The sequence below is a fragment of the Halictus rubicundus genome, chromosome 10 (genome assembly GCF_050948215.1).
Source record: "Halictus rubicundus isolate RS-2024b chromosome 10, iyHalRubi1_principal, whole genome shotgun sequence".
In the NCBI taxonomy this organism is placed as follows: domain Eukaryota; kingdom Metazoa; phylum Arthropoda; class Insecta; order Hymenoptera; family Halictidae; genus Halictus; species Halictus rubicundus.
Window position 1 is genome coordinate 4,483,367 of NC_135158.1, and position 26,728 is coordinate 4,510,094.

The 26,728-nt window shown below is 44.1% G+C and overlaps 1 protein-coding gene across 4 annotated transcripts in view; it reads left to right on the forward strand.

Annotated features, from left to right (window-relative positions):
* Positions 1 to 24,428: 24,428 nt before the first annotated feature.
* Positions 24,429 to 26,728, forward strand: part of LOC143358415 (sodium-coupled monocarboxylate transporter 1) — a 67,332-nt gene continuing 65,032 nt past the window's right edge. For 2 of the 4 annotated variants that reach the window (XM_076795553.1, XM_076795554.1), the window contains exons 1-2: positions 24,871 to 25,140; positions 25,494 to 25,538. The gene's annotated coding sequence lies outside the window, so the exon portion shown is untranslated. Of the gene's footprint in view, positions 24,734 to 24,870; positions 25,141 to 25,493; positions 25,539 to 26,728 lie in introns of those variants that run through there. The other 2 variants (XM_076795552.1, XM_076795555.1) reach the window with 2 other exon arrangements.

The following is a 26,728-nucleotide window of genomic DNA, read 5'->3' on the forward strand; positions in this document are numbered from 1 at the left end:
TGCTTTGTTTCATACTACTCGTGAGGTTTTCTTTCCGTTTCCAGTGGATCGAGCAGTGGAAGGAATTGATTCGAGAGGGTGGCTGTTTGTCAATCTTTTTTGTTGTTGGATTTTCTCGTGAGGTTAACGATTAGTGGCTAGATTTTTAATGGTACTGATTACATTTCGTTCTACACGCTGCTTATAGTGTACGAACTTGTTCGTTAACTTGATTTCTCTTTCATGAATTTTAGAAGATCAAGAATTTTTAGATTTTTGAAATTCTTGTTTAACAGAGGTTTTAATATAAAATTGTAGTGAAATTTAGTCAAAATCTAAATTTTGGTTAACCTTCACCTCATGAATTTTCGGCGAATTAGTACGGCCATTTTGTTTTCAGCAATGTAATCAAGCAACCCCTGGATTTGTTTTTATGAAACGCATACGCAATATAAAACTTGGGAAAATATTTGACGTATATTTTTCTAGCCGACCTGGTTTATATTCAAGGGATAAAAACACCTCTGAAATGTGTAAATATTTTTTCCAGAATTAATAGTTTCGGAAATATTCCAAAATAAACGAGTAAATGTGGTTTTCAACCAGATATCAATCTCCCCTGAATATCAATTAAATTATTGCCACCCCTGCATATCAATGATGGTTCCCAAAAAAATATTTACCATTGCTCGTGAGTGTTTGTACACTCTCGTTTGCTTAAAAATATTAAAAAGTGTAATACGTTTCTAAACTTGAATAACTGATGTTCCACCCGTGTTACAATTTATCCTAACGTTGTGTAGTGACACTATGTCCCTTGCAATTCACACATCCCTAACCCAGAAAATGACCTTCACCCTTCTCTCCCAACGTTTCCTAAAACAGCTTGTACTCTCGGTCGATTCAAGAATCACCCTTTTCACCGAGAATAACTAAACAACACCGGAACACAATCCTCGCGTGAAATGGGGTGGCTGAGGAGGATGGAAATTGCGGAGGGTGAGGAAGAGGAGAAGCTGGAAAACTAGAAGGAGTAGGTGGTGGTTGGAAAAGGTCGTGGAAAAAGTCAGCGCAAGAAATCAAGCGTGCTATGTGCCGTGGGGGTGTGCAACGCGCTCGGCCTCGTCCGCGAGGAGGGTGCGTGCGCGTGTGCGTGTGTCGTGCGTGCACGTCACGCACACGCAAGCGCCGCGCGGCATGACGTCACAAGGGCGGGGTCCTCGTTAACTGCACTCTGCCAGTGCACTGGGACAACGAAGGGGCGAGCAACACGTGGAAAAGGGGTCGTGTCGGATGACTGCCGCGCGCCCCCACCCTTGCAACCAACCCCTAGTGGCAACTTGCCCTGCTCCCGCTTAAGAACAGAATTTCTTTCTCTTTCCATTCAATAACGGCGATATTTCAACATTTTTCACAAACCAACCAATGCAATTAATTTATCTGGAGCGCTGCACACCTCTTCATTACAATTTCGTCACGTTACCAAAATTTTTCAGCTCGATCTACTTAAATCAGTTCACCCCCGCCACCCTTAAGTCTCCGACACCGCGACAGGTCACAGAAATTGGGTAAACGCGTTCGATTTTCCAAGAGACGCGACGGGGGGTAGGTTTTTCGGAAATCTCGACCGAGAATGGTAACTCGCCATTTCATCCCCCGTTTCCACCCCGAAGATTCCGGCGAGCCGGCCGATTCGGCAGCTACACTTTTCACCAGGATCGTTATGGGCCCCCGTGACGCAAGAAGTTAACGATACTATCGGTTTAAAGTATTATTTCCGGTGACCCGGATAACCCGCGAGCCCGAATATCGCGAGCCAACGCAACGGCGGGGTTTGGATCTTGAGGTGGATCGTTGAATGCCCCGGAATGGCTAAATCATCGCCATTGTTGCGGACTGTTCGACTGCGGTTAAGCGTGTTTATGGGACAGCGGGACTAAATATTTTCTGGTGGCGATTTTCTGCTTCGTTTTTGGAACAATGCGGCAATCCTTGCCGATTTATGGACAGCTCTGTTGTTCGTGGCGCCCGGCGACTTTGCGATTGAAAAAATAAATTTGAACGAGCAAGAACGACTGGTTCTGTAGGTCAGTTGTTATGTTCTAGTTGAAAATTGCACTCTTTGAAATAAGGACCTTGAAATAATAATTCCAAAAGAAGATATTAGTTGAAAGAACATATCAAAGATCAACACATAAATATTTTAACGTCTTCGAAACGTCCACTCTACAATGTTCAACAAAACTCACCTAGAGAACTTAAAGGGTTAACCACCAGGGCAAAACGATTCAGCAACAATGTCTAAAACATGTTGCAATTTTATGGGTCACGGTGCAGGTCCAGGGTAGACTGTAAAGCGACAGTAACGGATTACAGTAGCACGACGAATGCTAGAGGTAAAGGGTTGTGCACGTTAACCCTTCTGAATTCCAACTTCCCAGAATGGTCGATATAAATTTAGAAGGGTCGGAATAATGCAGGGTCGTGCGGGATTAGCAGTGTACGAGACGTGCTGTATAAGGTGGAGCCCGACCGACAACGATTCTACAACGTCAACCCCCATGAATGATCGCTTTAACATTCCAACACCGGCGTCTACTTATCATCCCTTTATCCCAGCCCCGGTTAACCCCTTCCTGTCCGGGAGACTCCGAACTGTGTCGCGCACACGAGTGGCCCTTATTACCCGGTGTCCTCGTGTCCGGTGCTTCTTCAGGAGCCGTTTATCTACCTCGCACCCTTCTCCCATCGTTCTCGTCCTTCGACCCCTTTTCGGATAGCTGAGCGCCACTGACACGGACGAATCGGTGAACGGCGTTTGTTGTTTGGCGATTGATCGCACGATGGCGATGAAAACGGGGCTGTTGTGTCGTAATACTGCTCAACAATAATAGCGAGTCTCTCTCTTCAGTCACACTCTTCGATATACCTCCATGATTTCCACGAGGTGGATGAAAGACTTCCAGATTTGACACGAAATAGAATGCTGATAAATTGGACGTTGTCTTTTGAAATATAAAAAATTGCAGACATCGCAAAATTGATATTTCGATTGAGAACATTTTTGTGAATGTTGAATCGACTATCTAGGTCAACACAAAAAAATTTTAGTTCAATCCTACTGCTGGTTTCCGAGATGAAAATTGGTAAGCACAACGTGTTTCAGTAAGACAAACTTTTAGTATCTTTCGGTCAGACTGCTAAGTTCGAGGGATTGTATTTTGTTGATAATGTCAAGGACGGGAAAATGATGACTTAAACCACCACTAATTTTATGTAAATTATACGATACGTGTCTCAGTTTCTGGAGAAATATTTTAATTTAGCAGATGAATGATCGATTTATGGAGGTACGATGCAGAGAAACATTTCAGATTTCTCTGATGCACTGATCAAGTATTTGACGCTTGTACATACCTTACATTGCGCGAAAACATTGTCATTGACCTGAGAAACGATCCAGGAGAAAGAGAGAGAGAAACAGCAGTCAATAAAAGAAGATGCAATTTGACTGCAACAGAATGTGTCAATGTTCTTCACATAAAATTAAAAAAACCATTATCTGAAGTGAGTCGATAGAACTGCTCATCCTTCAAGCAACTGAAATTGCTCCAGATTTCGATATACTAGTTTGCTAATTCCCATAGACGACGCAGTCGCGTGATAACAGACGTAAAGTGTGGATTGTTACATCGCCGCATGTCGAGGGGGTTGAGAACGGTGTGCAGGAGGGTGGTTGAAAGATAAATGGAGAAGAAAACGAGAGGGCACACGAAGCCAAGAGAGAAAGAGAAGTTTGAGGACTCGGCCAGGATTCAGGCAGGAAGAAGTGTAAGGCCAGTTGGTTCCGAGCTGACGGGGTGGGAGGTGTATCGACCTCGAGCAGATTCTTTCGCGAAGGCTGGAGCGAGACCGAGCGAGGGATGCAGGCATGATGGTGAAAACCGATGGTAGGGGCGGAGTGACGTCATGGATGCGCGAAAGAAAGGGAGAAAGGGGCCACGAGTGCGGGGAAGGGGGACGAAGTTCGCAGACTAGGCCGACGCACACACGCGTACCCACAGCGTCGATGTATCTCTCTCTCTCTCTCTCTCTCTCTCTTACTCTCTCTTTCTCCCATTCTGTCTGTCTGCCCCTCTCTCTCTCTCTCTCTTTCTCTGGTGATGACGCGGGTCGCTCGATCGTCGAATCGATTTACGATCGACGTACACCGGCCTAGCACCCTTATCGGGGACGCTGGCGCGAACCAGAGATCTTCTGATTGCTTTTTGATGATTGAAACGCGCCGCCGATTTTCATTCCGAAGACGACGGCCCCGGGTCACGCTAAACTCTGACAATGCTGGGATCAGGCAGCGATCAGCTGTCGAAAAGATGTTCATCGATGTGTCAGGCTTGGGAGAAAATGAGTGTCACTTTTGTGGGTTCAAGGTTCAGGACCTGGTCTAGGCCAGAAGAAAATTTGACGAATGAGGATGAAGTGGGACACAGAAGAAATTATTTGAAAAGTGTCTTAGACTCCTCTTTAACTCTTATGATAAGCATTTAAAAAAGACTTTCAGTCACCGAGAGGCTTATAAAAAATGTTATCAAAGGTGTCATTTGAGCCAGTACAGGCTAGTAAAGCGGATATGCTTGTTTCTTGTCGGCAGACATGTGAAGTTCATCATTGTTTTCTTCTTTAGCGCGGCAATTATTTTTAGAGACCCCTGGTATTAATCGCTAGATAAGCGACACTGTAAGAAGGAAGCGTAGTCGACTTCTTTAGATAAGAGATATGCTTGCACAGTATCATATTACGAATGTAAACTCATAAGTAGACTAGCTTCTTGGCTTCCACCTCGAGGGCCCAGGTTCGAATCCAGGTAGGGTGGGTTCCGTCGTGACGTGCTTTTCATTAAAGAATAATTATTATTACTCCACAATATATCCAAGTTGACAGGGTTTTTGGATCACAATTACTGTTCCAGAGACTAATATTAGTCGAGTTTTCTCGCTGGAGCGAATGATTCTCGTGCCAGGGACACAGGTAGCGTTATTTCTTAAGAAGGAAGCAGCCATTAACTACCAGCGCTACCTCACGTCACGGTAATTCAATTCTTTCGCGGAAATAACTTCCCCCTCGCCGGCTGCCGATGCACAGTACTTATTTATAGTATATAGAAAATTCACTGATACGTGTTTTCTGTTACCTTTAATTTTTAACTATTTTCCTCCTAATTCATCGATTGAACCACTGTGCGGCGTAGTATCACGATTTCGTAGCTTAGAGTCGTCTGCCTCCGCCAACCCACTTCTCCAGGAACGCGGACGCGCATTTCCCTCTCCCTAATAAGTGCATTTCGACTTGTTCACGCTCGGCATCGCGACCCGAATTACCGCGGAGCGTTCGCTTAAATTGACAGAAAAAGAAAAGGGGTAACGTTTGTTATTTCTGCCTAATTACAGTACAAGTTCCCGTTCCGTATTAGTGCCAATGTGCCCCGCTAAAATAGCCGTTTGTTAGTTAATTATTCCATTATCCCGGCGAGCCGGCCTACCTCTTTAGAAATTGATAGACTACAGAGGTGAACGTGTGGCGAAACGTCGACAACAATTTGATCCGTTCGAGGGACCGCGATACATATTTCCGGGCGGAGAGAGCACACCGGTTTCCCCAGCGGTAATGCAACGATGGGATTGTTACAGGTTTTAACATAGCCGTTTGTTAATTGATTCTTCCATTAACGCAACGACCTTTGTGGACTCGCGGAAAATAATACAGGATAAATATAATTGCTGATTTAATTCGAGATCAACGAAGCTCGTCGAGATTTTTTTAAGCGGGGCTGAACTTTTATCCGAGTTGACTGAATTCGACAATTTATTATTTGAATAGAACTTCGTTGTATCAGTGGACTTTGTGGATTTAGAGAGAATTACACAGGACGAAAGTATTGGATTGTCCGGAAAGTTCGTGCCGATTTTTGAGGGAAGCCCAATATTTAATTCGAAACCGACGAAGCTTGTCGACATTTCCAACTTCCATCCGAGAATGACCCAATTGAGCAACTTGTCGTGCAAGAAACGACAAAGCCAAGCAAGGCGTCGTCGTACGATTTCGAAGAATCGATTCGCCGCGGGTGGTGACGCAAAGGGGGCTGCAACGTGCGTTCTTGCCTGCGTGTGCGGAAACGTGGCGGAAGCGATTCTCGATTAGCTTCTTTCTCCGGCGTCCATCCGGTCTGGGGGCCAGCAGTCTTCTTCTTGCCCGTATCGTTGCCGGCTACTGACAGCCAGTAAAAACGCGCGAACAGAAGCGAACCGGTTGTCGGAACCGGATAATTCGAACGCCGCAGCCCGCAGCTCGCAGGAAATTACCTCCGCTCGAAATGAGACTCGAATTACCGATGGCGAAAAGAGCGTCGATATTTAAACAATCGTACAAACCTGACATAAACCCTTCCCGATTTTTCTCGCACTACGCGATAAATTTCTTATTTTATGCGAGAACATTGTCGTTCACCAGAGAAGCGATCAATTTCGTCTAGCATAACGCAGAAAATAAATATCAGATTTCCGTGAAGCGACGAGAAAACAATTGACGCCTCAATGGTGTCAACGTTCATTTCCCGGCTAAATTCACACAAAGCCATTCACATAGACGTTCCAAAGACCGCACTGTCAATAGAAAAAGTGTTGAATGTATCACGGTAGGCTGTCCGCGAAGTCCGCGATTCCTCGCGACCGGTTTGCTATCGGATATTCCGAGGGTCGAGGAGATCCAAAGCCCTCGCAGGCTGTCGATCGATCGTTAGAGATCGCTCGTCCGTCTGACAGGGCCTGTCGGTCGTGGGATCGATCGGCAAGCCTGGCGAGATTGCGCCTAGCTCGTGCAACGATACAGGACACAAAAGGAATCGGCTGCTGTCCGCCCGGATGACGAAGAAGAGATTTCGCGCGAGACCGACAGCCTCCGGAATCCTTCGGCGATTGGATTTTATGCGGCCCAGAAACCGATCGATCCTATGTAAATCGAGTTTCAGTCGCCGCCGTTGCCGTCGGTGTCCTACTGATCGACAGATGCTCGATAGTCGGCGCGTGTATAGCGGCCGCACGGAAGATGGATGACGGAAAGATGATTTCGGTGACGGTGGCCAGAGAATTCTCGCCTCGAAAGGCGACACGTGACTCGCAGATGCTGTTCACTATGGCTATGCAAGCAGCGTACTTCTGCCCGCGACCGCGGAATTAGCAGCGAGAACCAACTATTTCGAGCGTCTACGGCAGCCGAACTTCGGAGTTAGGGCAACATCAAGCCCAGACGCCGATGATCCGTTCTATGATGAGAGATATAGCTCCGTAGAAATCGCGTGGGAGTTGGCCAAGCTTGTTTTGTTCAGAACTGTAAGGGATTGAGTGTATTAGTGGGTCTGAGTATCGATTTTTATACTTTTTGGGAGGGCTCTCGAATTAAACTGACTATAGATGCATACGATTTTCTATCAAACGCAGTGAACATTTTAATTAGGTTCTAGAAAGGTGATGGTCTACAGGATACTCTATCTTATTTGTTCTGAGAGAACTTTTCAAGAAGAATCGGTTGGTCGATTCGAGACAGAATAGTACAGCCGCGCACGAAACAATCCAGAGCATCGCAGAATATTTACATTGTTAAGTCGCCTCTCGTCTCGACGAGTTCAACGATCCGTCCATGACCAGTATCTACGCTCCTCGAAGTAGAAATCTCGTCGATACCGTCCAGAAAGCAATGCACAAAAGTTATAGACAATGGCATGTTGCGATTCCCTTCGCTCGGGTATTATAATGTACTGTGATATGAACCATACTGTAGATTAAGTTAAAACATTCTTTCAGCTGTTACAACTAAGAACAATTTACGTACACACTCTTTGTACAAAGTTAGCTACCAAACTAGATAAAACAATCACCTTCCTTTCACAAGAAGCCTAATGTTCACTTAATAAGTACCAATCAAAATTCACTGTCAATGTCTCTCTGCAGTATTCGATGTGCGGTAACAAGGAAAAGACTTTCAGGAAATTGAGTTCGGGGGTGTCGAAGTAGAAAATTCACTCTTTTCTCAGACCTTTCTACACGAAGTTACAGGACCTCAAAGATCGATATCTTTTCTCTTGTAGCTCATTGTCAGTGTTGCTTTAATCTGTAACGTAACAAAAGCGTGCAAAAGCTTCAGTCTTTTCAACAATTTTCTTTTATCCATACACGACATATTGTTACCAGTCTACAATGCAGACGGATATTCAGATAGCAGAGAAATAAGTGCAGCAAAAGGCAAAACATCATAACCATGAACAAGTGTAAGTAATTATGCATGAACGATTGCAGCAGACTGAAACTTTCGCACACACGAAATAATTTGTTTCGCTAACATGGTTTTATACGAAACAAGGAGAGCAACACTTACTTTGCTCAGCGCGTTCAACAGCTAGGAATCGCGCAAACGAGCGATCAAAGGAGGTTGAAGTGGCCGCAACGGAGACGGAAAAAAAACGATGTGCGACTCGTAGATCGCGATTTTTTCGGTTCGCAATATCAAGCGCAGAGGCCGGGCCCTCCGATTCGCAGCCGGACAGAAAATTGGCATCCATTCGTGTCGGTCGTTCGCGCGTATGATAAACGTCTGTGTCGGACACGCCGGTGATGTTCCCGGTGTTATCCCGACGGACGTCCAGCGTCCACGAAGAGGAACGGAACGATTTTCCGCGCGAGGCGAGCGAGAGAAACGCGCGAGCGATTTTTCGTGTTACCGTCTGCGAATTCGCTCCGGTGAATTATTAACGCGCAATTAAGAAGCACTCCCGGTATATAGAGCGGCGCTCCGCTGAATTATTTCGAGCGAAGGGCGAGCAGAAGTTCTGCACGCGGGGCTGATACCGCGCGCGGTTAGTCGAACCGGGCCCGTGGAAGATTGTTAATATTGCAGCCGAAGATTTACATTTCCCATCGCGCGCTATTCTCCGCGGAGCTACTCGAAAATTATTCTTTTCGTTTCTGCCGGTGCTGTCCCACGGGCTTCGTTTCAAACCCCCGGCACAATGATAACGCACGCGGAAGCTGAGAGATCCCTCAGGTTCGCGGGATTATGCTTCGCTGCGTGTATCTTCAACCGATTTCCTCAATTGTTCACGATCTTCTCGGTGTGTGGGATGATTCAGCTGGGAATGGAATATTTAACTCTCGTGGTAGAAGTGCGATAAAGTTTTCTATGAATGACGATAACATCTCATGATTATTTTATATCGTTAGGACATCGTTGTTATACTTTAGTTCATCGATGGCAATATATTGTACCGTAGTATGCGTACTCACAGGTGGGGTGGTACAAATTTGGTATGAAACATATGAAAGAAAAACACCGATGTTCCTCGAGACTAGTGCATCTATATTCCAAGTGTTCCCCTAATCTTATTGTGTAAGAAGAAAAAGTTGTGAAAGAATGCTATGGATTTTAGGGGCCAATTTTAATGATCTACCGTAGGTGGTAACCTATCCTTTTAGGTCCCCTGGCAATTCCCAGGCTGTCAAGTGAGAATCGAATCACTATGAGTGCGCGCTGATGGGAACGTGTCGGGAGACGCGCCTCGCGATTACATCCGAGTGCTATGACGCCGTTCCAGTATAATATAATCGCGACCATTGATTCGACGCGACATTAAACGCTGCCGGCGCTCCGGTACGATAGGGAGGGGGGATAAATTACTTCGATTATAGTTATTCCCCCCGTGAGAATAGTCGCGTTTGCCTGAGACGTACGGCCGCGCGTTGCATTGGTGCACACGCGGTGCACCAGGATTTATGACGTACGCGCGGGAGGATCGGGTCGATAGGCGTCGTGCGTCATTAGACGCCGAAAGGTCCCACAGAGTATAGCATGATATTTAAGCGGCGGCGTTTGCATTTCGATCCGATTCCCCCCTGGTGCATCGTATCGCCGATGCAGGGGATCCTGTCGCCGTTAAATATCTTTGCTGTACGCGCGAGGGGGCACAAGGGCTTGCAATTGGCCTGGACTGGCTTGTTTGTTGTTTGCGCATAGGTTGTCAATGGATGTTTGGTATCGGCGCTTCCCACGCGATCCATACTGTCACTTTACACCTGTTTACACTTTCGTGTCGTGTTCACTCGCCCCCCATTGTCGTCCTCTCCCTTTCAGCCGCAGCCGACGGAATTTTATAGTGAATCGGACAACAATTGTTGGCTTCTGGATACACCATTCGCGTAATCTTCATTTCCTGGACTCGCCGACGGCATGGAATGGTTGATCCCCGTCGTTTTAAAGAAATTTAGAGGGACTTTTTGGCGAATTGGTATAACATTGCTTCTCTTCTGGTTGTTCTTTTACGATTCGTCCACGGCTTCTATCCAAGATTACTTTATTCAGTTCATTCAGAGAATTTTCTAGTGAAATTTTTATGACAAGTTCACTACTAATTTCATTAAGGATTGTTGTGTGTTGTTGTGTTTTCGGATCAATTGTAATGGTTTATTTGTCATTTTCATGGTTTCCGTTGTGAGATTTTCATTGATGTGACTTCATTCACTTTTTGACATTTTTGTTTCATATTATTTCACTTTTTACATCTAAATATTTGTTTACTCCAAATATTTTGGACGGATTGGTCATTAAACTACAGATTATCTGGATAAATTATATTTTCATTCTACAGAAAATAACCACCAACAGTTATGGTAATCCCCATGGGGATTCGAACCCGGGTCGATGGCTTGGTAGACAAGAAACTAATCCGCTTCTCCAATGACCTTACATTGCCATTATAACACTTTACAAGAATATATCGCACCTAAATCAAGAGAAGTATCCACGAGAATTAGGGGGAATATCAATGTTAAGACCGTGTTTACGTATTCTACTGTACGTACTTTTATAGCATGCGTATACAGTTAAAAAGTATGAATAAATGAAGTAAGTAAACGTTAAAAATGGCATAGAATAAAATTTGATATGTCAGAAAATATCGAGTTGTAAAATTTAGAAAAATCTATCTCTTCTGAGAAATACTAAATTTTGTCATTTCCCCTTTTTCCTCTGGATTCTGAGAACCGTACCGTCTCGGTGTCCACAGTGCAATCTGTTCAAAAATTAGTACAATGTCTATTTCCATTTGAATGTTATCCAATTCTAAGGTGCTTGAACTCGCATATAGAGTTCGCGTACTTCCGCGCGTACACACGGTAAACTTCCGGATAATGGGAGCTCAGGATGTTGGATAAATCGGGTGCCGTGACAAAATTAGCTCGGATAGATGGAGTTTTACTTCAACGACACGCCGCCGGTCGGGAAGTGACGATACATGGCCATAACTAAAACAACCGTGGAACTTTCGCGACAGCGAGGCTGTTTCCGCTCGATTTTAATTTCGCATAAAGTTCGCGCAGCTTTCGCGGAACGAGGCGATGTGTTTCGAAACCGGCAAGAGAGACCTGCCGCCCCTGGGAATCCGAGAACTTCCGTGTTATGGAAAGACAAAAAGGAACGGAACGAGTACACGCGAGTTCGACGAAGCAGTTTCTTCTAAATTCGGGCTCGCCCGACGCGCGAGCGAGCATGATCGATGGATAAACTTCCACGGATAATTAGCTAACACCGTTCCCATTATTAACAAGCCTGCTCCGACCGGAAAGCGTCGACTGCGCGCGTTCGCAGTGGCTTTGAACCTCGAATGGACGAGGACGATCCGAAGACAGCCTCCGGACTTTTTCATTTCGCGAGCGATGCGAGCCGGCCACGGGAGGAACCGTAAAAATCTCGTAAAACGCCCGATGATGCGAAAAAATCCACGCCGCAGAGGATGCGCCACGCAGTAAACATTTTATGGAGGCGCAGCTCGAAAGTCGCAGCGAGGCTATTTGTCTGATTTGTTTCCTTCTTTGTTCCTTCGCTGACCCATTGATTCCTGCTTCCCATTTACGATGCCCCGAGACCAGACTCCGTGAATCCACAGTCGTAAATTTAATTCTTGGATATCGCTACAAAGTTTTTACTTCGAGTTATCGAGAAATATAGTTTCTAACTGTCAAGTTCTACTATAAAGAACCTCACTTGCGAGTATGAATTTGCTGCTCGGAAGAAACTTCTTAATGAAAACGAATACAAAGTACAACCGAAGCGATTTATATTAGGACACAATAAAATGTAACATTGTTTCTGCCAAGTTGCAGATAAAATGTCATTTTCTGACACAGACTTCTCAAAAAATCTTCAAAAATCGAAACATTCCCCAGTCTACAAAATTCGATTCACTTGAAGTATCGTAATAAAAATAAATTTCTGAGCCTCGTCGGAAGAACCGCGTGAAAAATTTCCAGACTCCATTATGACGACTGCCACTAAATCCTGAAGAACCTCTGTGTCTTTTATAATTTACGACTTGAGAAAGTAAATAGAGTTAGAGGTTAACGAGTGAGGGTGAAGATCGGTTGTTTTGATGCCGCGGATAAGTAATGAGGCGAAACTTGTTGAGAAAATAGCATAGCAGGGGAGAGATTTGCCAGTCAGGATCCTCTCGACTCATAACACTCTGTAGCAAGCGAGCGAGCAAGGAAGCGCACGAGATCATCGTATCCAATTTTCCTCTTTCCCCGTTATTCCGTTAATGAATCAACGTTGGGGTAAGAGAATCTGGGAACTGATTGCAGCAAAGTGCCCCCGTGCAATTCACGTGTTTCCGATTCTTTTTTATTTTTTTCGGGTGCGTCGAGATCGATTCGATTTCAATCGACGAGTAAATTCGTCGGGCGAATAAGTGTGGACTGTTTCAATTTTACATGACCAACAACCGGGGAGAATAATTGGTCGAATTAGCAATTCAATCTCTTGGGCAGAGGATATCGACGAGCGTCGACGATCCGTCTCGCTGTTGCGAACGTCAACGATTCGAACGCGGATTTCATTCGCGGCCGAGCTTCGCCGAACAATCACTCTGTTGCAAGATGAATTAATTAAAATAGGAGTCGTCATTTCATCAATTATTAAATCTTCAGGTATATGTCTGTGAGCTTACAATTGAATTGCTGTATTTTCATCGTGAAGGGTGTATCATAAATTTCGATTAACATCTTTTCATTTTGTACGAATTATGTTCATTCGCTGGGAGGTGTTCGTTTATTGTACAGGTGAGCCCGTAACAAATTCCTCCCGGTAGACAGATTTCCAGTTCTCGTGTATCAGAATCGACCCGGCCATCAGGTTTCGTTGGAAGTTCGCAGGACACAAGTTTCGAGAACGAGCGCATTCAGGATTCAAGGGTCCCGGAGGCTGTCGTCGATCCTTCGGGACCACTTATATCCCACACCGCGGCCGCTTGTGTAATAATTTGTTGCTGTAACTATGATCCGTGCCCGCTGTGTGGCCGTTCCGTTCCGTTTCACGCGACGCTCACTCGCGTTTCGGGAACGAGCCCGTCCGGGGGATCTTGGAAAATTTACAGGACCGAGAAATTTAAATTCAAATCGCAGGTTCGTGTATTCCTCGGGACGATTCCGGGATTCAAGCCTCGTAATGGCTTCCGGAGTCTCTGTGGCGGACCTCGGTCGTCCTCGGAGGCCCTCGCGCGGTGTTGCGAATCGACAATGTTGCTGGACAAGTAACATTTCGGAGAGCGGTACTTCTTTGTAAATTTAAATTATTCTATCACATAGCGCGATCTTTTATCTTTAATTTAATACCTAGAACGTTGCAAGATTCCTACGAGAATACATTCTAAAGTGGCTTCGATGATTTATGGATTTTTTCAGATGACAACTTCTTTAATACGAAAGCAATAATGTTTCGTCAACATTTTTCATCCGGCGATCTCGTAGAGTCCACTTACTCGTTCCAGGATTAATGTATATAAATAGATTGAATCGCTTACTTCGAGCGTTGTCCAGCTAACATGGCGGTTCGCAACACACGTGGACCAGTCGGGACAAAAAGCGCGGAATGAAATCTCCCGTCAGTCTTAAATATTACATCGAACGAGGATACATAGTTTGCCGGGAGATTTATCGTTTCTTACGGCGAGGAAGATGTATCCTCGATCGGCGAACGATCGCCGACGGAAGTGAACGACGGCGTTAACGATGACGGAACGCGGGCCGACCCAGTTTCATCCTTCCGCGAGCACGCTCGGACGAAAAGCTGATTTATCGCGAGCCCCCTCCTGCCGTCGGGTAATGGTACATTAAACTTCCCCTCGAATTTATGGTGCATTATTTCGGACGAGTGTATATCTTCTTCGCGGCAACCGGCATCGGTGCCCATTCGTCCGATACCGCAAAGCAACAGAACCGGAGGTGCGATTTTTGCACCTTCTCGCGAATCTGCGTTGGCCATGGAGTCATGTCATTTCTCTCTTCATTTTTTCGGTTTAGTGCGCTGATTTTATCCTTGACAATTAATAAAGAATTTGTAGTGAAGAATAGAGAATTTACTTGTGGAGAATTCACAGATGGCAAGTTTCGCTTATAGTTCAATTGCCACTCGGTTTTCCGAATTAACGATTCGTGAACTTTCGCGGATGCCAAATTCGCCAACGTTCCGTCTCATTATCCCGGGTCCCTCGATTTTACGCGAACTCGAAAATTTCAATTATCGGCCTCATTATATCGTCGCCGGTCGTCTCACCAGCGCAATTACGTCACCGAGTAATTTAATGTCTTATATTTCGTGGACGGAATGTAACCGCGCACGCTGTTTCCAATTTCCTGTAAAACGCGAACGGTCCGGCGCCATGTTTACGAGACGTGGCTGAACTATGAGGAAAACACGGGCGACAATCTGTAACTTTGCTTATTGCATATTTTAATGAAGTTAACGAGGCCTCGGACTGATAGGTTGCAATTCCTTGCACATGCATAACATCCACCATTTTTTTTTTAATAAAATCCTGAATCTAATAAGACTATTAATACGAGAATAACATTCTTGAAAAGAACTCGTTTTCTCATATTTCGCAAATGATCGCAGCACAAGAAATAATCGAGCAGACGATCCTGGCATTATCCTGGTTAAGGGTAGCGACCATAAAAGCCATAAGAGGCGTGTCAACCAAAGCCATCGCGAACAGTTCCCCTATTTCCGCGTTATCTTGGAACACGGTCGCATCTGTTCCCTTTTTTCCGGAAACAGATAAATCTCCGCGGACATGGGCGTTCCCTATAGCTGATATTATATCGTAATTGGTAACACGGTGACTTAAGGGGCCATCTTATAGCGTCCTGGTAAATGTATCGAGTGGGGTCTGTTACGGACATAATTTACAACCCCTACGAATCCCTTCCTAGTCACGTTCCGGTGGAGAAGGAGAACACCCTTGTCTCCATATGTTCCATTCTACATGCTTCTGTCTCCCTTTATCTTCCTCGATGACATCCCACCCTTTTGGTTCTAATGTTGTACTCGAACTGCACCCTTCAACGTGTTCCATCCTTGCTCAATACTTTCGATGCTGGACTTGTACTGTCCAAACTCAAGAGTTTATTATCATTTTTGGATTTATTGAATGAACATATTTGAAATCAGAATCCTTTTGTTGCCGATTAATAAAAAGCTAGTGCAGCCATCGCTCCGCAATAACGTCGATTACCGAACATAATTCTAGTTCATTGTGCCGCACAAAGAATGATAATCCCTCGTTCGGGACTTTTTCAGCGAACCAGCACCAGTCGTCGTTGTCGTCATCGTCGACGACGCCGGCTGCGGGAAAACTGTTGACCATTCTTCAGCAGTTGTGTATGGTCGTTCATTACAGGTTCAATTCTTTTCTTTGCCCGGGGATCTCGTCTTCGGGTCTTATATTTAGTTCCTCAAGATTATCTCGCCGTCCCAGTTTCGGTCGGTTCGCTCGAGGTTCTTTAGTATTTCTTGCCCCCGTCCCTCTCTTAACCATTATTCTTCCACATTTTTTTCTCTCCCGTTTTCCCCGAGCCCGGCATTCTCGTTTCGAGTTTATTCGCGCCCAGCGATCCTTGACCCAATCAGTCGCGAACTAATTCGCGGAACCGGGTGCCTCGCGGATCGGGCAACGCGGACAGCCGCGATTTAGGTGGTTGCTTTGTAGTCGGAGAGTTTCCGAACACCCCGGTAGTTCGTTAAACTAGCTCCCGATATTGTGGAACATTCGCTAATCCGTAGTACTCTGTAATAATTGCACCGCTCCGGCCCTCTTGACGCGAATCTGCAGACGCTCGAACGAATTTATCCGTGGACAATAATCCTATTAATAGTTGGGGCCCTCCCAGATGCGCGAGATACACGATTTCTTGATAATTATTCACCCCGAGACTGACGGGATAATACGACGCCGCAGAACTTTCGTAAAACCTGATGGAACTACGGAGACTAATTAGCATTGACTAGACGAAAATTTTATTTTTGCATCCTTCCGAAAGGAAAGGAGGCAAGACCTCATTATACCGTATTTAATCCCTAAACTCTTTATTTTTTATTGATAACATTATTAGAGTAGGGACATGAATAAGTATCCTATTTTTAAACACCGTGATTAAGTTTATGAACATATTTTCAAAGACATTTTATCTTGACACGTTCGTCTGCTTCTTAAATACCATTGGATTTAAACTGATTGTTTGAAGTTGAGAAGACCGTGTGCCAATTTACAGGAGAAATGGGACTCGTCAAAATGGCTGACCGAGAGGTCTCGCGTCATGCAGCCTCAAAAGCGGTAGGTGCAGACAATTGGTAGAAACGACACTGGCAAACGCAAGGACAGAGATTGATCGCAAGTGCATTGGAACTGAAGCAGTGAAGTCCATTTCCTCGGAAATCGCAGAACTGAACTTCAAAGAAGCTCCAGAAATTACAGAATTGAGTATCAATACCAAAAGTGCTTTGTAACTTAAGAAATAAACATCGTCATCAAAAATCAAAACTTCTTTATAAACTACCCCTATTCTATGGTTATATACCTAGCTTTCAGTTTCCATTATGACTGCGAACTCAGTCAATATTTTTGGACCAAAAAAATAGTATGTCTTCCTGAAGTACAGATTCATAATGCCACAAACTTTCAAATTGGTAAATTCACCAGTTTTTTTTCAAAAAATTCCTAAACATTGCCTGCTACTCGTTACTAATCCAACCATAGCCACACTACTATAGATTGACAACTTTTGCGTAAGAAATTTTGACAAAAAATTTTTTGCGTGAAAAATGTTACAATACATTGTCGAACTATTCTTTAATAACTCCACAAAGTAACAAATTGATATATGCATCAGTTTTTTCTAAAAAAATTCCCAAAGGTGCCTCTTTACTAGTACGATGTAGATCTTTACAATTCTTTGTATAACTTCGAACATAGTCAATACTTTTACACGAAAAAATTACAGTGTATTCTCCAAACATAGATTAACAAGTTCGCAAAATTTCATTTCGGTACGTTATCCAATTTCGTCTGAAAAAAATCCCGAGCTTCCCAGTTCCTTTTAACTGTCACAATGTAGAAGCCATTTAAAAATGGCTACCTCCTCCTTCACGGACCGCGAAAACTCGGTAAGACCGTTATCAAAGCAAACACGTGAATGGCCACAGCCAACGCCCACCACGCGAAAAAAATGAGCACACGAATGAGGTGTGGGGAAAGTCGAAATATTGTCGTAGAGGGAGCCTTTGCGTCCCGGATCCGAAGGTCAATTTTCGTCATTCGCCGGCCTTCAATCATCCTGTGCTAGAGGTGACAAAAAAAAACGCGTGCGCGCGCGCAACTTTTTCAAAGCAAACGACGAATGGCCAGGCCGCGGGCAAACGAGCAATCCAGAGTGTCCGCGGGGCTGATTTACGACGCGCGCGGAATACGAGTGAGAATTCCAATAGGAACGGGGATACTTTATTGCGAACGGGTCCCCCGTGCCTGGTAAAGATTAACACGTAACGCGCGCAAAAATAGGATTACACTGTAATTTCCGGCTCGTAACGTATGCACGCGCGGAAAGAGGATTATGGTTGCTCCCGGGACGTCTGCGTCAGGAGGATATACATGCGTCGCTCCTGCAACCGGCGGACAATCTGCGAGTGACTCTAAGATTTTGATGAATTTCGCAACGGTGCTTCGAATCACTGGAACGATTTTTAATCGCTGCGATCGAGCACCGTGTCGGAGGCTGCCATTTTGTGAAAAATGAATCTTTTCAGAATCCCTTCATTCATCTACTAAACAAAATCATATATCAAAACGATCTTTGTAAATTTTCTGCTTCAGATGATCCAGCTTAGAGGACTCTGAGAAAGGAAAACAGATTCTGAAAGAGTGGCTGTTACTCAGACATTTTGAAACATTATGCAACAAAACAAAATGGTGAAAGTTGTAGAATGTATGTACTTTCGAACAAGGTTTTCGTTTAAAAAATAGCTCCACTGATTTCCACGGAAAAAATTCATAAAAATCACCTTTCTTTCAGACTGTTAACTAGGCAGGACTATTTCAAAGCTTATGAATCCAATGGACGGTTAAACTGATCAATTCGGTTAGGACTTTCTCTGTAGAAATATGTTAGTCCTAGCGGGTAGCTGTCTCTGGCACGAGAGTAACACGTGCCGGTGCCCACGGCCGGCGCGGGTGGATACAATTCCGCTCAAACCTTGCCCTGATATGCGCGCGGAATGTGTGCCAGGAACTAATCTTTGCTTTGGGACGGAAACAACCGAGGGCGTGGGTGGCAGAGAAGACGGGGGTGGATGGTGGCATCGAAAATGGCGACAATTGTAGATACGCCGGGCGAAACACTCAAGTTCAACGGCATACACGAGTGCATATGTTTGAATTAAATGCAAATGTAAACGCGAGGCAAGTTCCTGTCCCGGCGCTCGCGGATTCGCCGACTAAAGTGTCTCCTCCCGTGAACGATGAGGGAATTTCTCAGGGAAATAGTCGCCCTCGCACGAGGTCTGTTTAACCCCTTGCCGTATTATTTTCTTCGCACCTACTATGATTAGAACCTTTTTATTCTCAACCGTTTTCTTATAGGAAAAGATTGTGCGTAGACTGCGATCTTTGTGCAAAAATTTTCTTCGACAATTTTTCAAGGCACAATCCTTTCTTTTTTCAATAATTTTAGTAAGCTGAAAGTAACATGTAGATGGTATTAAATGCTTTTAATCTTCTTTGTATTCGACATTTCGGTAATAGACAAATCATATTTTATTTCGATTTAAAAGTGACGACTGATGTCCATAGTGGATTGTGTTTGAAAACTTAATCTCGAGACTGGCTCGTTACTATTAAATAGAAAGTGATCAGTATCATTGAAAGTGTTTTGGAATTTGCAGTGTGAATTTTCAATCACGGTCTACTCAACGTGGTTTCTTGGGTGTTTGATAAATTACTGCTCTCTGGTTATTCTCGCTCTCGATATAATCACGAACTAGTGATATGATTATCCAGGATGATGAACGTGATTCTACGAAATTGCGCTTGTCGGAAACTTGTTAGCAAATTGTTAGTTAGTCATAAATTATTTCTGTTTCTGAGAATACATTGCAGTACATAGTGACGGATTTGTCGTGGAAACAGTGACTCAGCAGGCTTGAAACACATGATGAATGTCACGTGTCGTTGCAAATGTTGCTAGATATGTTATTAAGTAAGATATAATTGTTGTGAAGTTTAGATTCGGAAATGACTTTGTCGCAGTGAAGCGGACTGTCTTATGATTCGACATGTTGTTAAGTAATTACATACTACGGTTCGAAGTTTGCGCGAAGTATGGAGAGTAGCGTATCAGGTGCGTTCTTTGGGAATAACGTGATTGTATAGTGAAATATGCATATATGATTTAACGATTGTTTCACTAGATGAGAGAGGGTTGTAAATTATATTGTTACTCAAATGCGGAATGTAGAGAAGTTCGAATTTTAAATCGTTCCATTTTTATAAATAAATAAATTCTCGTTTGATTATAAGAATGTAGTGTCGAAATTGTAAAGAGATGTCTGCTTAATCCCTAAACTGAACAAACAGAATATGTAAGTGAGACATGTTGTTGAAACTTTGTGTTCATCGTGCAGCACGTTTAACGAAGTCTGACTATGATGTCTGCTTCTACTTAATCCACTGTTTGCGCACTACGCTCGCCATATTCTGGATCTCGCGTTCGCATACGTTCGTACACATTAGTTAGACGAATCGTTGAGCATTTTCCTCGAATATCGTTACTGAAAACACTAAAATTATTTAACAGCAATAAATTTAAAAAAAGAAATCTTTGCAGAAATATTCAGATCATCTCCGAGCATCCGCAGAAGAATAAATTTCGAGTCCCGAACAAATGAAACAGTGCGTAAAAATCATCAGTTTCTCCGCAACCCTCCCGCACCTTCTAGGACGAAAACGTATTACCAAAGCTGCGGAAACAATTGTGTCACGCACGCACGTATGACACGAGAATTTAATCCTCGGCTTGGCGCCTACCTCGAAGAGGCTGCCAGGCATTCGTGGGGTATAAGTCCAGATTATGCTGCTCGGTTTACCTAATTTCGCGACACCGCGTATTCTCGGCGCATAACTCATCGCCCTGGCGCACCTGTAGGTGACGATGCCTGTCGCACCGTGCTCTCTCGCTGTTTGATTATGTGAGACGTCGCGACGCTGAGGCGTCTCTTCGGCGTAATCCATCGTGACGGGAGGCACACAGGCGCGTGACAAGCTTGACGTCAAACGACCGTGTTATCGGGGCGCTGGTCTCTCGGTTTGTTTGCCTTGCGAATTTCCGGAAATCGTTCGAAAAAACAGAAAGTAAGGAAAAGACAAACACGAAGCCGCCGCTGATTTACAACGGCTCCCAGACACGGGGGCGGAAACAGAGAAAGAGAACGGTTTCGGATGGTTGAAGGAAGTTGGAGGATTTATTTCGCCGGGTTCGATCAAATATTATTTAGCAGGTGCGATTCACTTGCCGGTCACGTTCCTCGACGGTGAGTAACGGACTACGTTCGGTCGGTGACTGCGCCCGGCTATTGTAAATCAGACCTTTAACGCCACACGTGGAATCAAGGACGACGGGATCGGCCAGCCAGGAATTGATCGCTCTAAATATTTCCACGGGATCCTGAAGGATTTCTAAGACCCGGAGATGGAGGGCCTTGTCAACCTTTATGTCTCCGCGGCGCACAGTGCCGCGAGTGAAGTCACGTTGCTGCCGCTGATCCAGGAGAACGCCATCTTCGTCAAGTAAATAGCTCGCTGGACAACGCCGTGTGTTATTCTTTATCCCTCAGAAATTCATTGGTGATCTGGCTGAACTGCCAACGAATCGGGGAGTAGCTGCTTTCTCGGGAAAAAAAGATCTCGTTTAGATTGACAAACTTTTCAATTTTTCCCTATAGTCTAGACACAATATTTTTATGTAAAAAAGTGACAATACATTCTTCTAGTATACGTTAATAGGTCTATAAAATTTCGAATCGATATCTTTATTAGTTTCGTCTAAAAAAATTCCCAAAATTGCCTGTACCTGTTCACTTACGTGAATGAAAGTCCTAGTCATACACAACATAGATTGTTTACGAATTATTTTATAACTTCGAAACGAGCCGATATTTTCTTATGACAAAAATTCAATATGTGCTCAAGATACACTTTTACAACTGCATAAAGTTCCATCGTTGTATGCCCACTAGTTTCGTATGAAAAAAAGTTCCCAGTGCTACCGGCTCCTTACATTAATTTTTCTAATTTCTGCGTCTCAGAAGTAAGACTACTCACAGAGACTACTCACTAATAAACGGTGCAAGAACGAGGTCCGAGTTGCACGAGGAAATAGAACATGGTCGGGGAACCGCGGGAAAAATCGTCACGGGATTCTGACGCCGCGTTTGTTTACGAGCCGGCTTCGGTCTTTATCGGCTTCTGTCGAGGTGAATCACTTCATCTGCAGATGTATCGAGAGGCTCAACCGGGAGTTCACGCGATTACGTAAGCGCGAGATTATCGCGAAGACGCGCGTACTCGCGACGCTCCGAGCGTCGTCGTCACGCTCCGAGGCGAACCAGAACGCGATCAACCGGCGCGGCGCTCGGATCAACCTGATTTCTTCGAACGGAGGAGCAAAGCCCCGTGGCAATTCGTCTTACCCTTAGAACCGAGCCGGTCTAATGGCCGAACGACCCTAAAATCCATCACCATGACTGATTCCACGGACTCATTAAACTGGAAAGGGTTTCGGAACTTTTGGGGTAGACGCCACTTGACAAATGGGAGAGAAAATCCCAATAAATAATTACAGGAGAACCTTTCTTATCTGAACTTGTCTGGGGACAAGGCTGTTCAGATAATAGAGGCTCACCAGTCATTCTCAACGCTTTTATTAGTTCTTATTTGATAAGAGGAGTGGACGTTTAGATAAGTGAGCTTGAAGATCGATTTTAGGGTTCTCAGGATAATAGAGGCTCTGTTATTAATTCATATCAGTGACGGTGAAGGAAAACTTGATGACAGGTTTCATTTTGAACACGGTATCGATTAGGAACGTCAATAAAAAAATTTTTTTCATGGCTGCATGAACCATAGATATGCAGATTGAAGCTTCCTCTTTAAAACAACCCCTTGAAATGATTTACAATTTGCGCAAGTAGTTGCCATGAAGAAATTTGTTCTCTGTGATTTATTGAAACATTTTACACAAAATTTCACAATGCAGCTTTCGAATTCAGTGCATTATCAACTGTACACGAGCATGTAATGAGTTCTTAAATTACCGAAGATATTTTTAAAACACGTGGGACAACTATATCCGATGCACAGTGAATGAATGGACGAACGGACGCGCGCACAAATTTATTGAGAAGCAAAGTACATGCGCGGATTCGTTTCGAGCAGAGGCTGTCGTCGCAATTTCGAGTTTCGTTGACACTCTGGAAACATTAGGCGAAAGTTAGCATCGGCCAATTGCGTTTAATGCGGAGCGCTGCGAATAAAGTAGGGAATTTCTGCTTTGAAACACGTTGCTGAAACCGGCACTGGACGTCGCGTGTTCTAACCGACTAATCAGCGAAAGTGCATAAAATATGAATAAGTCTTTTCTTTTTGTTCCTCGCGTCTATCTCGTCCGCTAAAAAATATTAAAATTATTTCTTTAAGAGAATATACAGAACGATTCGGATCGTTGTTGACGGGTCCGGTTTTACCCTTTTTCCCCGTGGAATCACGGGATCGTGACGCAAAAATAACTTGTCACGCTAAACATCGCTGATAGCGGAGACTGGTGGATCGGTTACCGGTGTTCGGTTTCTGCCTAACCGCGATTCACCGCGCGCTATACGTTGCGTGACCCGTGATCTCTCAATCAGGCGATTATCATTAAACCGAGGATGTTTGTGTGAATACAATGGTTTTGAGAATTACGCGAGACTGAATATTTCTGCGAACTGTCGAGGGCTTCGTGGAATTTTAGTTGAAACCAAAATTTGGATTTCCTTGAATTTTTATAATGAACTATCACAAAATCGTACGATGAAATATTTGCTATTGGTACAGTGTTAATTCGCACACCATCTTCGAAGTTCAGGGAATAAAATATTCTGAGTGTTCCATCAAGATTTTGAAAGTTCATCTGATCGAAATGAATCCGATTTCTAAGCTGCTTAAGAATTCATTCCAAGAAGCACGATCATTTCGTTCCAAATGTGCCACTGCGCAACCGTGACATTGATCTTAAGTCGATTATTCAAAGGATTATGGACTGTACCTTCTGAAGTGTGAAAATTATTTTAATAACACGATTCGTAAAATAATTAAATGCTCAATTAACAGAGAAACAATTTTTTGATTCAGTCATCGATCCATCGCTTTTAAACGTATCCAGAAATTTTAATCTAAACTACATAAGTACAATAATCATTCCTCTGTAACGCGGTTATCTCGTTCGAAGAAGAACAAAGTCTTTATTGATAGTGACAAACTTGAAGTCTGTGTCTGCCAACAAGGCACTAAAAATACCTGTCTTATTCACCACTCTGAACACAAATGACTCGGTAAATAACTCAGCTGTCGAAGAATAAATTTAAAAATCGACTCACAGTTTTCTCCTTGAGAACCACGTAACCGTAACCGTAACTGTAACTGTTCGTGTAAGCAACTCTTCGTGTTGTCCGCTAGAATTACTACAAACTTTAAGTTTCAATAGACTGTTCCAGAAAATAAATGTTCGATCATCGATCAAATAATACAGTTGCATCTATACCAAACGTCTGCGACCATCATCTTTTGTATCGGATTTTGAAGACAAATTTGATAGTTGGCTCGAAGCGTCAATTTAACAGACGATCTAACAGACTCGTTTCGGCACCCGAAACTCCCGATGATGAACGTCCCACGGTTGGTGCTACCTGGTGCCTTTATTTATATCGAATGGTAATAGAGACAACGCACGCCGGCAGCATGTGCTCGCCGCAGACGTTGCCAGTGGTATTGCACGGTGCCAGTCTGTCAGGGGAACACGGTCGCGGCTACGTTTCTGCCTTTTTAAATATACCAGCCCGAACTCTCCCGGCTTCCCAGTATTACGTCGTCGACTGACCACGGCGCACGTCTTCTGATCCGCGTGGATCGAGCTCGATCGCGCGGCTTCGGCACGATCCCTGTGTTTACCAATCTGACGTGACCCCTCCCCCAGTGTGTTTATCGATCAAGACACCTTCTCTGTCGTCGATCCTCGCCCCGCATCTCTCACTCTCGCGATCTATTGTTCCCGCGACCATCCTTCGATCCAAACCGGTACGTAATCTTCTCTGCTTCGCTAACCGCGAATCGATCGATGACCACTAGCTATGCACACTACTACGAAGCTTCTGCCCGTGTTGTGCAACGACTGTCAATCGTAGACAGCGCGTTGCTCCGCTCGCGTCCGATACGTGTATGATGTAAGAAATATTATTGCAAACAGTCCGAGCCGACTGCCAGCCGTACCTTGGTCCCGAATGATTTACGACAGAGCCGCGGGAAAATGTGACCGGTGTTGATAAATGAAACGAGCACGATACTTTCGCGTGACTCCGTGGACACGCTGTTGGGAGTTTGAATGTCAAGTTCGGTGTCGGTCGAGCGTTTCGCCGACTCGCGGAATTCCAAGCCAGCTGAATGAACGGTTTTGCGGATTTTATTGTGATTCGATGTAGGAGACTGTATGTATCGTTACAGTTAAATAGTATCTTTATTCTTGTCTATTCTATTTTATTTTTAAAATATTTTCTTTACCTTTGTTTTGATTTTTAGAATTTACCTCGCGAAGATGTTGAATTTTCGTTTTAAAATATTTTCTTTTCCATTGTCAAGATATTAAAATATATACTTGTTATATTATTTTGTAGTGTCAACGGACAGAATCTAAATTTTATTGGATTGATTTATAAAGTTGTGAACGTAGCATTTTTTTTATTTGTTCTTTCATTGGTAAGGTTTTTTTTAATTGAAGTATCGTTTAACGTAATTCCGTCTGCAATTATGGTGCTTCTTACTGGATTGGTGGGTCTCTCAGAACTCGAAGCCATTAGCTTCCTTAGAATCAGGATTCTTTAGCTGCGTGAGTACCTTAATATTTCACTAAAAAGCTTATCTGTAACTTTATTGTTATGCACTGGTGATAGTACATTTAATCAGTTTAATGGGCTTACTATTGCTTTAAAAAGGATATAAAAATGTTTAATAGCTTACTTTTAAGTCAGCCAATAGGAGTACAAAAATGTGGGTTCAAATATTTTTGTACGAGTCTCGCTTATTGAAGAAAAGTGAATTTGAAAGTTGGTAAGACCCACGTGCGGTTAAATTGGCACCGACTGACGTGTCTGGTTATGACCTGCCACTTCTACTGCGTCTGCATACTGTATACAAACTTCCTCAAAACAGAATATCAATTTCAATAGACTGACCTTATGAGAAATAAAAGTTGTCCGCATCAATTGCAAGTCGTAAGAACCAAATAGGAGTTTATTTAAAAAATGTTTTCATACGTTTAAGACTAGGTATACCGATCCCGTCGAGATTTCAGATTTTTTCTGTTACAATTCGTGAAGTTGTAGAAATTTTTAGTATACTATTTTATTCAAATACATGTTAGCATTAATTTATACGTTTTGTACAGTTTCGACTCTGAATCTCTGCAATTCCCTCTGAATAAAAAACGTCCATTAACCGCGAAATCCCCGGCACGAACCACCGGCACACCACGATCGGTTCAAAGGAAAACAGCAAACTGCAGAAACGGTGGCTGGGGTTTGCCGAAAAAATCGCAGACTCTAATCGAATCTCCTTGAAAGCAAAGATTAAACCCGAACGGCGCCGGTCGGTATGGAAATTCTCAGCTGGAATTTTTTCGCCAGGCGAGTCGGTGGTTCGATTGGAGGGCCTTTCGGCCGCGGTGCATGCTCGGGAACGTTTCCCTGATACACGCGTTTCCGATGTCGCGGCGGGAAACGTGTGCCGCGGACTTCTCGGGCCACGTACAAGCGACTGCTTATTGCGATGCAACTCGATCGAGCTAACGAACCAGTCGAGCACGTCTGTTTGAGTGAATTAACGAGGACGGGTCCAGTTTCGTCCTCCTACCCCTCTGGCCCTTCGCCTCGACCCGACAAGGTCCGATTCTCACTCTCCGTTTCTATCCGCGTAGCGTTCCTTCTCCCTTCCACCGATTCCTACGTGTCTACCCGTTTTTCTCGTCCAACGACTCGTTTCTGTGCCCTCTCCCCCCTCTCTCCTGCTCTCCTCGGGCGC